This window comes from Pleuronectes platessa, chromosome 6 (assembly GCF_947347685.1).
Source record: "Pleuronectes platessa chromosome 6, fPlePla1.1, whole genome shotgun sequence".
NCBI classification, from domain to species: Eukaryota; Metazoa; Chordata; class Actinopteri; order Pleuronectiformes; family Pleuronectidae; genus Pleuronectes; species Pleuronectes platessa.
The window spans coordinates 8735473-8748691 of NC_070631.1; the positions used below are offsets into that span (position 1 = coordinate 8735473).

The 13219-nt window shown below is 41.6% G+C and overlaps 1 protein-coding gene across 10 annotated transcripts in view; it reads right to left on the minus strand.

Annotated features, from left to right (window-relative positions):
• The window catches only part of LOC128443066 (membrane-associated guanylate kinase, WW and PDZ domain-containing protein 1), an 88555-nt gene that overhangs the window by 40200 nt on the left and 35136 nt on the right, over window positions 1-13219 (minus strand). Inside the window, exon 1 of one of the 10 annotated variants that reach the window (XM_053425782.1) lies at window positions 12608-13135. The exons of the other annotated variants lie outside the window; for them this stretch is intronic. The gene's annotated coding sequence lies outside the window, so the exon portion shown is untranslated. Of the gene's footprint in view, window positions 1-12607; window positions 13136-13219 lie in introns of those variants that run through there. 10 annotated transcript variants of the gene reach the window in all.

Sequence of the window (13219 nt, forward strand, 5' to 3'; positions counted from 1 at the left end):
AATGTTCAGTATATATTTCTATAAATACTTTGATCTTTTAACCCCTATGATTAATAATACTGCATCGTTTTTTACTGGACAATCTGAATTTCTGATTCTTTTCTTCTGTTTGATTTTTTGCACAGTGTAAAGTCTATATTTTTGGTCAAAGGGTTAGATAAAAATGTTCGCACAATTGTTGAATTTAACATGACATCACGTCGTGTCGATAATGTTTACACACAGACAAACTTTCATCGTTATTAAAGTTTCAGAACAGATTTGCTGCATTTTTTGCACGTGTGAAAGGCGTTTCAGAGAGTTGTTTGAACACTCAGGGCCACTAACCATCTTCATCCAAAATGGCGGCGCAGTTTTTTGAAATAAATTGTGGCAGATGAATGCTGAACAGATTGGAATTGGGGATGGTAAGTACTGATCACAAAAGGATGTCCAATAAGTGAGCTGACCACAAAATCATCCTCATTTCTCGATAAAACTTCTATGAATTTTTTAAAAGAAAACTATTATGCAAAAAGCTTCAGACTCAGTGTGCAAGTTTTCTGTGTGTGATGATTTTTATATGATGACGGATGCATGCAAAGAATATGGACTTGTCCTGCAAAGACCTCAAAGGCTGATTTAATATTTTCAGAGCAGGAGGACATTACTCTTGTTCCAAGCGAACAGTTTGTCATCGCTCACCACATTATGACAAGTTGATGAGGTCACAGAAATGGATTCCCACTCATTCAGTGCTAGATGAATTATTATAACACCAGCGGAATCTTACTGGAAAATGACTATTGATCATAACGATGTCCACAATTACACCCAGAGATATTGAAGGAATAGCTGACAGTCAGAGACCTAATTTCTCCAAGGAAATTGGTTTGCTGCATAATTACCTTCAACACAACATCATAGAGACGCTATCACAGAGTCACCTATGGCATAAACCCTTATACCCATAGTTTCAACAGTGGAAATCCTCACACACATGCCCACACCCACACCCACAAGCCAGGCACCTTCCTCAGTTATTCTGTGCCTTAGTTACTGTCTTGTGGAACAAATTAAAATGTTAGTTTCTGCTATAGAAAGATGGAAGGGGAAGGGGGAATGGGTGACATGACAGCAGAAATTAATCCTGGTATACATACTATCATATGACCTGCCCCTAGTCCACAGAAAATCTTCTATGTTATGGACTATTGTTTTTTATCAGTATAGGTCCATTTGAGAATGAAATACTCTTCACTGTTGCTTAAGTGTCATTTTCCCGACCAGTGTCTTTTAAGAAAGTCAGTATAAATTAACCTAAGAACTCAGTAAAGTTTTAGGAGTTGATTCTTCTTGAATACGCAGCAGCCCGACTCACAGCGGAGACCGTCTGAATACTCTCAGTGTCCGACAGTAACTGTGAGGCCAGGCTTACTACAGCTGTGGCTCGTCTCTATTTTCCCAGTGCAGTGATACAACGACTGGGTGATACTCTGCACTGACCCCGGATCTGATGAACTAACTTCCACTGACAATCGTCAATGGGCCCATTCTTTCACTGTGAGAAACCAGCCTGTGCCTGTATGAATGGGAAAAATGTAACACAAGCAAATTCGGAGATGTCTTTGAATACCACCAAAACAAAGAGCACACAATACAGTATAAATATGTGTTAATCTCTCTATCAATGCAAACGCAGAAAGCCAAACAACATTGTGGTCCACGACATATGTCTGATTCTTTATTCTAGGATCAATGCATGACTCACTGGGAAATGAGGGGATAAAAGCCCTTTCTCACAATGTAAATGTTTCAAATCCAGATCCTCCCCAAAATTTGGTATGTTCCTTCTTGGCCCATGTCCTACCAAGTTTCGTGGAAATCTGTTCAGTAGATTTTGTGTAATCTTGCTAAAACCAAACAAACAAATAAACCAACAAACAGGGAGGGAAACATATCCTGAGTTAAAAAACGAACATCAAATGGTATATTGGAGCTGTTGAACAGGATTACATTCCTAACCTCTCCTTTAAGTAATACCATTCTCTCTTGTCCCCTTATTTCCATTTGTGGTTAGACACAGGAGACATATTTATTCACATCTACTAATGTAAAGTGTCCTGACCATAAAACAAACACAGCAAATAACAGACAGAGAGCATGATGGGTTTTTATCATGGCTCATTACAGATAAGGAAAGATGGAGCTTCTTCTCTTCCACACATTTAGTAAAGCATGATGAACAGAGTTTTACAGTCGCACATAACATTTACTCATCTGTTTATCATGCCATTTACTAACACTAAGATAAATGAATGATCCCTGTTCTTATGTTATTACATAACAGCAGTGAATAGCCAACTGATTGATTTGCTTCCCTGCAGAGTTACACAGGGAGAGCGATTCCACTATCAAGTGTGTCCACTAAATATGAAGCTATACAGGCAGGAGACGGTAAGCAGTCAGCTTAGCTTAGCACAGAGACTTGAAACGAGGGGAAACAGCTAGCCTGGCTGTGTCAGAAGCTAACAGAGGTCACCCAGCAGCACTGATAAAGCTCACTGATTAAAATGGTGAAGTTCATTTCGTTTGTTTAAGTAAAAACTCCTTATACTTATGCACAAACAGTTTTTTACCTGCTCGTGCAATCATCCTGTGCTCAATAACATTTCTATACAAACCACTTCTACAGAGTGTTTATAATGTAGAAACTTGCATTTTTATTTTAAAGTTTTTACTTGTATATTCTTTTGCTTTTTTAAACTTGTATTCTCTTGTCTACGTCATATTGACTTTGCTGCCACTGTAACAACCGACTTTTCCCAGTGTGTGGATTAATAAATGTTGATCTGATCTTGTCTCTGATTTTAATCTTATTCCCCCCCCACACACACATACATTCCTGTAAAACCACAACTGGTCTTTTTTACACTTCACAAGATATGATGGTTTGACTAGTGAGCTGCTGGTAGATGGATTTTGTTATCCATGCAAGCAGGTTCCCTTGTAAGAATAGCTTAGCTTAGCATAAATTAATTCTAAGCTAAGGTTAGCGTCATATTTAGTGCACAGACAATAAGAGTTTATATTCTCAATAAAGCTCACGGACATATTAAACAGAAGCTTTTTGTAAACGACTCTGTGCTGAGGATCCAAAGCTTACAGGCTGTAGTGATGTGCAGGTCCGAGTTTTTGTTTAATACCTTCACCCACCTGACCTGTTCTGAGAGTCTTGTCCTCACCTAAAGTGTAAACTGTCTTTTTTTTAGCCTGGCTTAACGCGTTATAAATGATAGGCTGGCTGCAGAGAGAAAGTGCGATAGATTACTTTATAATGAGGTAATGCAGATTATTGACAGAGAGAGGCCTCGCTCAGATCCGTCTCAGGTGATTCGATCAAGTGGACGTCTCTAAGTGAGAACACACAACCGCCTTCCTCAGCTGATGTGCTCTAACTATTTCATAAGCAACCAAAAATATTTTGACATTTCTCTGTGTTTCGCATGCTCTGATTTATTTATTTCATTACAGAGCAGCACAAAGCCGCTTTATTAGCTTAGTTCCTCGGGGCTCCGTTCTCTCTATCTCTCTCACGCACACACACATTAAAGGGATAGTTCACCATTATATGAAAATTCACTCATTATCGTCTCACCAGAATGCTGTGGGTGAAATGTTTGAATCCACAAAACACTTTTGATGTTCAGAAACTAGTAACTAGTAGTAGTAGTAACTAGTAACTAATACTTCAAACACAAGTAAGCATATTCCATCAAACAATCCATATGCATCTAAATTATGAATAAAAATAACAGTTTCTTGATCTGTGAGTTGCTGTTTACTGCATGAAAAGCTCAGTCCAATTCATTATATCCCTGTGGCCACATGAAAGGAGGAAAATGAGAGACGTCGTGTTCAGTACTTCTAAAGACTCACAGCCTTGATCATAGAAAATCATCACAATAAAAGAATTCAATTAAATCAACCAATACTTGTGCTGGAACGATTCTGAAACTGAAACCAAAATTGTAAAAAAACAAACATCCACAATATCCTAACAAGATAAAGGAAGACAGAACAACAGCAGTGTTGTCCAAAATCAAACATGGTCATTGTACAGCGGAAATGATTGTTTACCGCTAAAATATAAAAAATGTGTGTGCCCCTCTGACAGGAAACATCGAAATCAAGCCACCATTAGCGAAAACCACATGTTCTCCTTCCTCTGCCGCGATTTAGAGGAAAATAAACTTTAAATAAACAGATCCGCTGCGAGTAATTTGATGCTGTGTGTTTTGTAACCGGTGTCAGTTCTCGACACACTATCCTGCTCAAGCTCTTTTAAAAATGTCGTCAGTGATAAAGTCATCATGCTGTTGTAAAACATATATTCGGCTCGACTTTCACAGTAAACTGTAGGTTTGGTAAAATGCTGATACCATGACGAAGCAGATATTTTTCTACAGTCAGAAATTTTGCTCTTCTTTCCATCTTCCTGGTGGTATTGACTGTAATGTTGTAAGTCAGTCAACTGGAATGCATCAATAATTTGGCACAATATGGCTTAAGGCAAAGAGGAGAAGAGTAGTAGTAGAAGAAACCACTATTCGCCCACGGCTCTCTTTTTTTACCCTTTAACTTTTATTGTGCGATGAATAAATAAAATTCGAACTGTCCGCCCAGCATACGTTTGTAAGCAGCTTGTGTTCCTCCCACCATTTTTTTGTGTCTCAGTTTTCCTGCTTTGCTCGATCTTTGTCTCAGCATTAATTCCTCCTCTGCTTTCATCTTCATTTCGCAGCACTCTCTCTTGTTGCTGATGGAAAAAGCAGTATTGATGAATGGTACTAAAGTGACCACCACAGCACGAATGTTTCCCTGCAACTTTGGCGAGTTCAGAAACCAAACCCAGAGCATCGAATCATGTTCAGTTATTCTCTTTAACAACAAAGTCCATCGGCAGCGCCAGTCTGCAGGCACAGGGAGGAGAGGGGAGGATGTACAGAGCTGCTGTGACAGCGGGCATATCTACCAAATGGTGGAAAACAGCACAAAGGAGAAAGATGGAAGGAGTGAAAGAGGACAAGGGCATTAAAAAAACACATGACACACAGACAATGGCAAAAACAATCACTTAATGGGCATGTGAAATCCCTGGCACAACAAACTGCTCGCACTTATGCCATCTGAAAATCAACGGTTACACTACGGAAACACACACACACACCTCTACCTTTTTGGTGAAGCACACTCTGTGCTGGTTCTCACATCTCCACTTTCATCATGTCTAGGCATCGTGTTATCGAGTGAGCAGCATCTCACTCTCTTTCTCACAGAGATGAAGTTAGATGTGTGCTTGGATGCATGTGTGTGTGAGGCAGGTATTGATCGAAGCCCCGCTAAAGGGATAAAGGAGTCTGGGCAGGTCTGTCCTCGTCCCCGCCACATCATCAACATTGTCTCTGTGGTCCCGTTCAGACCTGGCATGAACATCTTTGGTGATCCAATCAGAGAACAGGTGTGAACGCACACAGAAGGCTTTGGACCACACTCCGACCCCGTTGGGAGGAGGCCTGGGACACATCACCTCCTTCGTTTAGCCGTGTGAACACAGAAATGTCCCAAGCCAAATTGAAGGACGACCCTCTCAGCTGACGTCCTCCGACCCTCTACAGTTACACTTTTCGTTGTATTTTTTCACTATTTTAAAATCGAATGTGGTCGGTTTGGTCAGACACTTCTTTCCCCCGTCGTCAGTCTTTCATTCTCTCCTTCTTTCAATTACCTCACACACAAACACATCGACAATGGACTGGTCTGTCTAAGTTGCACTGGCTATTATAGGCCGGCTAAAAACAATAACGCATTCGGCCTTTTGCTGAATTACCAGAGAAAAATATTTGATTTTATAGAATTCACAATGATCAATGAAGACATCAGAGTAATAATCCAGATATTGATTGATAGTATAATAAATAAAGGTTGCAGCATTAAACATGCAAAGGCAAATTCAATGTCCCTTCCGTGAAGCGATAAGGGCCAAAATAAGAGTTGATTTACATTGCATTTCCCTGTTCTGTGTGTGTTTTTTGTTCATAAATGAAGTGGTAAACAGAGCTTCAGTATTTTGTGAGACAAACGTAAGAGTAGAGTTGTTCTTCTCACTGAACTCTGCTCTTTATTTAGCTACAATCTGTATATGGCTTGAAATTTACAGTAAACACACACACGGTTGCTTCTACGAGCATCAACAGTGACGACACACACTCATTATCCAAGTGGCAGATCAAGGAGAGAGCGAGAGTGTAAACACACACACATATATAGCATGTGGACTATAAATAGCAGGTTGTGGAAGCCAGTTTCTGTCCTCGCTGGCTGTTCATAAAAAGCTCCAGAGCAGGGGACATGTGTCCCTGAAGTGGCCTGTTTGAGAGCATGCTATGACCCACATCCTTCCTCCTCATACTGGGCCACTCACTCACTGCTACTGAACACGCATCATAAACTGCAGGAGCATCCCACCTCTCCTAAGTCATTAATTACAGACCTTGGTGTTTCCGAGGAGGAGCGTTATCACCTTGCTGTTAGCGGCTGCGTACAGTGCATGAATCATGGTTGTCTTGATATGAACTGTGACAATCTTTCTGATATTCATCTTCTGTGACAATCTTTCCCATATTTATTCTAGCATCTCTGCACTCTGCATGATTGCACTATTTGTCATCTGTACGTTGAGAGCAACGGAAAAACAGCAGTCAAATTCCTTGTATTTGTACACATACATGGCTATTAAAGCTGATTCTGAATCTGCGATCTGCACTGTGGAAAAGCTTTCTCAGTGATGTTCCACAGAAAACAGCAAAACATACAAATAAAACTGAGATGACCATTGTCTCTGAACACAGTTATGACCGGCTAGCTTCATCTTCCTCCAATTAAAGCTTTTTCTGCAGACATGAACTCCACACGTCTGCACAATTGGGTCCAGATATTCTCTGCATTTTGCTTTCACCCGAGAGGCGGGAGATTCTCTTGTCAGACATGTTCAAAACAACACCAAATGTCCAGAGCGTTCAGGTGGGGGGGGGGGGGTGCAGCATGTAAGAGGCTGCAGGACGTAACGGAAAAATGTATGTTTTCGTTTACAGCACAACAACACCGGCGTCGGCTTGTATCACCAAAAACTCTCACATATCGTTGTCTTTTTTCGTCCTCATCTTCTACGTGTATGGAACCTCTTTTTAATACGGAGATATTTTAATTTTTTCACTTTTACCTCCTTCTCGTGTTCAAGCTCCATCCACACATCCACTCAATCGCTGTGAATTCTACGGAAAATCTCCCGCTGTATCCTCTCATTCGAAAAACTCTGGAAAATGTCCACAGTAACTGACTCGGACATGTTCTTCCATGTGACCCCTCCAGATAATCTCATGAGAGTTCAGTGTGTAGAGCAGGGAGCAGGTACTTATATACCAAGGTAATTACTAGATTGATTTGTATTTCTGTATAATCCAGTTTTGCCATGACATTATTTCGGCTTTCATAAAACATGCAAATTAAATAGTAAATATGAAACCATTTTTTAGTTCCTTGACCTAATTGAAACCAGCACAGAAGAGTTTGCACCTTTCGAATGTTTCCGAAGGCTCATGCTGCTGCATACTGGGAATGAGAGTGTATACTAGTGGAAAAACATTCAGAGGCCATTGTATGTAGCTACAGAGAAAAGCAGATTCTAAGGCCATCTGGCTACTGAATCTTTTACAACGCACAAGGCTCAACTTCCACTGTTTTCTCAGCCAAAAATCCCTATATCGCTCCACATCGTTTGGCATTTTATCATCACTAATACTGAGCTAACATACATTCACTTAAACGAGTATAGGCACAAAGGTCAAGGAAAATCCATAAAATGGTCTTTTACTTGGCTGTTGCTTTACTGTGCACTGTAAAAAATAGGATTAAATAGATGTCATTTTTTACATGAAATGAAGTTGCACTGCAGCCATTTCTGGTTGGCTGATGCGAGCCGGTTGAGAGGGAAGCTGTTATCTGTGGAGGCTGACTAAATATTTCATTCATGTGGCAGAGTGAAGGTTTGTATTGTCTAAAAGGGGCTCAAGCCTGACAGAGAGAGAGCCACATGTAGCGTGATGTGCTGCGGAATCTGAAATTACATTGAATAGGTCTTACCTTTAAGTGACGCTATATTTACATTGTTGTTTTTAGCTGTTCTCCATAGCTGGTTGGTTCTTCACTTTGGTCCTGACTCAGATAGACTGGATGGGCTGCCTTGAAATTGTTACTGAATGTATCATCATAACTTTTAAGATTTGCCAACATGTCAAGCACCAACAGACTGTGTCTTCATTTTGTCGCTCTTCTAAAAGACACAGTATTTTTGACCCATCTGCATTTTTTTGTCAGAGCCCCTCAGGAACACATGGGAAACCGACAAACTACCATTCATTCTCAGAGGCCTGGTCGTGTAAAACTTGTGAACACAAGAAGAAAGATGTGTTTTCATGTTGCTTGTTTGTCTTGATTTGTGGATTTGTTGACTGCTGTCATGCTATTTGTTGAATGTGCTGTCATGTTGATTTTGTGTTAGGAGTGATCACGCTTGTCCCAATAGTGCAGGGCTTTGTTTCTATTAGCATATTTCCACTGCTTGTGGTTGTTGTTTGTGTTTTCTGTGCCTTCATTCTTAAAAGTGATGCTTTGTATCTGTTTCCTGCCAAGGGATGACAAAATTAACATTAGCATTACTTGCAAACTCAAGCATATTTCAGCAAGGTTATCAATATGCACTGTCCCTGTATATACCCGTATGATGCTGACAATTGTGGTTTGATAAAATAGTAATGGCTGTTCAAAATATGTTGTTAGAAGCTAAAGCGTTGATTGTACGTGCAGTTTTATTTATCATCAAATCTATATGACATATTTTGGATGTATCAATATGGTTTCAAAAACAAACAGCATACAATCTACCTTAAAATGCACAATTGACTTGGTTTGCAAATGAAAAACAGACTAAAACTACATTGCATAAAGAAATTAAACCCTACATGTTCAGGCTGTAAATGTTCTGGGTGCTGCAGTGCCCTTGTAGAGTGTAGTAATAGTCATATCAAGTAACAACCTAAAAACTTCAAAGTCGACACTGCACTTCCTTTAGTTACACACAAAGTTCGAAGTTAATTGGATGAGTGGTTATTGAGAAAATTGAAGGACAAAAGCAATAGATGAAGTCTGAGTAACGTACGTCTGTAATAGTGACCCCCTGACTCGCCAAAGTGACCCCATCATCATTTTTTTACTAATAAATTCCCATCAGCCTTGGCTGTACTTTGTTTCAAATGCTAGCAGGCTAACACCCTACGAGGAAAAAGGCAAACACTAATCAACATATTAGAATAATCAATGCATGAGTTGTTATTTTTTTCACATTTGATCCTTTGAGCAGCTTTAGAAGTGTGAACAGCACACTCCTAACAGATTTACCAATTCTCCTGTAACGAACAATAACACTAACCCGGACTTCATGGCTCTTAAACCTGACTCTCAGTATGTTTTCTGCGGAACACACGTGAAAAGTCATATATTTATATATATATATATGTCCTGACCCTCCGCAGCCTCTCTCCGATGTCCCGCTCTGACCGCTGGTTCACTTTGGTTCACTGGCACCTGAGGCCAAGACAACCTGAACACCATCCATTCCATCCACACCCGCATGACATCACGCTCCATTTGACTGTTCACATCTTTGTCATCGGAGACACAAGATGATTTTGATCAGGTCACTATATAATGACTGTAAAAGACGTTGTTCTGCATTTCTATGTACTCAGAAATACCGTCCTACATATGCACACACCCACACACACCCTTACAGCCCCCCACCTGAAAAAACATCCTCCTCTGTGTATTAACAATAGACAGTGGGCCTGACAGCACTCTGGTGACATTTGATACCCTCAATCGCCTTCCTGCTGTTGATGGTCTGGGGAGCTTCCACTCATTGTCTAACACAGACATACACACACATACACACACTCGTAGACACACACACACACACACCGCTTCAGCCAAACATCTGCTGTTTTTAACCCCTGCTGGTGATGCGTGACTGGGGTTGGGGGGGGAGGGCGGGGGGTCACACGAGAACAAGCAACTTCCAACTGACCAGAGAGCAAGATTAGCCCGATGGCGGGAATGTAAACTGAGCAGAGAAAAGGCCTCTTTAAAGAGACACACTCCAAACAAGGCTCTAACGGTTTCTAAATAATGAAAATAATTTAGGTTTCCTTGTCACATTGAACATCACCTTTATTAAAAAAAAACTAATCTTACCCTTAGGCTAGTGCTTTGCTAACTCTGTTTCCTTCACAGAATCCAAAGCAGGAGCTGCAGCACGAATCGCGCCGTGTTTCCAGGACAAACACAAGCTCGGTGTGGATGGAGAAGTGTGTGTGTTATGAAAACAGAGGCTGAGGGGTGACGTGAGCAGAAATTACGTACACGTCTCAGAGCGGACGGTGGAGAGGAGGGGCAGAGAAAGCAAACAGTCACACAGGGAGCTAGCAGGGAACTCTCATGGGCCTCTAAGCCAATTACCGCAGCAGCATTGATTGAGGCAGCACTTTAAGGCCTCGTCTACACAAGTAGTCCCTTAATACACTGGTCAGATGATGGGAGTGTCTCAACCACAACCTATGGTTAGATGACCATTTGCTTCCATTACAGTGTCAGCAAAAGATTCTAATAGGACAAATACAGAATATCACATTTTGTATGTATTTCTTAGGAACAGATGTTGATCTCTTTGTAACTGAGGCGTGTTTCACATCATCTTCACAGTCATGGCTGGACTTCTAATACTGCCCAGATGCTCGACCTGCTTCCTTCGGTGCCGATCATCTGACCTGGAGGACCAAGGTGAATATTACATCCTGAGTGCCGTGGCTGTGTTCAATCAGCACTTCCAGCAACCCCCCATTAAAGGGATTGCTGCCCTATAATGATTTATGAAGGGGAACGGGGAGAGAATCAATGTAGCGGAGGCCCTCAGATTAATGATTAAGCAAATAGCAGCTCCACTCCAGATCCTATCAGAGCAGAGGTGCTGCTAGTAGCACGCCATGCTGTTTTAGGTTCAATTAACTGCCCCGGGGTTGGGGGAAGCGTCAGCGAAGACCTTTAATGCCTCCTCTCGCTCCCAAGATGACGCACACATGCAAAACCATGCCCACATGCAAACAGTAGTCAAAACCTGTGATTTAACAGAGCAAGCTCCAAGATGACCAGAGTAGTATAACTGCAGCATAACACAAAAATCACACAGTTATATACAAGAAATTACTAATGATTAATTCTGTCAAAAAAACAGAATAACTGATCAATTACCTGCCAGGTTTTTATCTGTGTTTGTTTGTTATTTAGCCTCATTTCACAAAAACACAAAGTAGTTTTTACAAAAAAGTTCGTGGATGGATGTGACATAGGTCAGAGAAGAAGCCATTACTTTTTGTGCAGAACCTGATCAGGGAGCAGATCCACATATGATTGCATCGCTTTCTTAAACATTAAGAGATATTTGACAAATTCACATCTGTTTGGTGCAGTTTGATGGATTTTAAGGGGACTTTTGGCAGTGGTACGTTCTCTAAGTCCAATAGTGTGTTTTTTTATCTACATTTGTTACATGAAAAAATTGTGTTAGATAATTTCGTTGGAACTTTAGCAACAAAAAAATGCATTTAGGAGAGCTTTCTGTATCAAAGAGCCTATTTTATTTTATCTTTTTAAATGAGCAAAGCGGGTTCCTCGCTGTGATTGTTTGAATGAAGGGATGATGGAGTTACCCATTAAAGAGGAGAGGGACACTGAGGGAGAGAGAGGCCAGACACACAATACTGCTGCTGCCCAACACAACAGGCCATTCTTTCAGCTCGCGCCACAACACTCCTCACAGCTGAGTCCCAGCCACTATTCTCCTGCTGTTCCCCTTTCAATATGGGGGGGGGAGAAGAATGAGGGAGTAAGGGCGGGGGGGCTTAAAATGAATTGTGGGAAAGCACATACACACTCTGAAGCATGAAAAGCTGGGAATCTTGTGAAAATCACACAAAAGACGGCAGGGGTTTTGTTTGTCTTTCACCTACAAGAAAGCACAGAGGAGGACAGGTGATGGAAGGAGAGGGGAGCGTTATTTTAAGGATTGAAGCTAGGGAGCTGGTGCATGAGATAAAAATGAAGGGAAGATTGAAAAAAGATGAAGCTGAAGATGAGGTAGCACGAGCCAATGGCAGACACTGGTAATAATGTCCTCTAACAGCAGACAGACAAACATGCATATGTGTGCACACACGGATCCGCCATCGTCACAGACACAAGGTACAACACATCCCAGCTTATCAATATCAGCACATCAGCACATCAGCACACGCACTGATTCCCACAGTCTCCAATCAAATCCAATAATAAATACACCTGCCTCTGTATTTCTGCCTCTGCATGTATCCATCTATTTCCCCAACCCACATCTCTTCCAATCTAATCTCGGAAGCCGGGGCATCATTCCCAGGACATGAAGCAAATGTCACAGAATTACCTCTACACCGCCACCGCCGCTGCTGCTTTCCCCGCCGCACGTTATTCCACAGAAATATTCAAAAAGATAAATCCCAGCAGGCTGTATTCTGCCCTCCCTCTTCCATCCAAACCGTCCATGGATCATCCAGTTCACTGTGAGTGAGTGAGTGACTGCTACCTCCCGGCTTGTGAGCTCATTCAGGCAGGCAGCTAGTAGGCAGCTGCCGTTTCTCTTCAAAGCTCCACGAGCAGAGCAAATTAGAGGTCCAGCCCAGCTTAGTGGCTAAGCCAATGTGAGCTATTCACACTCCAGTTCCTGTCTGAGGCCAATGGCTGCAGCCCCACAGCCCCCGCATACTCCCGCCCACTGCCTCCCTCCCTCTCTCACTCATTCTCTCCTTTCCCTCCGTCTTTCTCCTCGTCCCTTTTCCTTCTCCTGCTATCTGAGCCATAAATATAGACTGTTGTCATTACCTAACACATGGTCTCTCCTGATAAACACTAAGCTTCATGCAGCTCTCGTGACTGAGAAAACGTCTTCAGGGGTTAAGGGCGAAGAGGCCAGCCGGAAGAGGACGAGGGTAACAAGTCAAGATAGGACGGAGATACACCATCATGCTCTGTAAAAAGC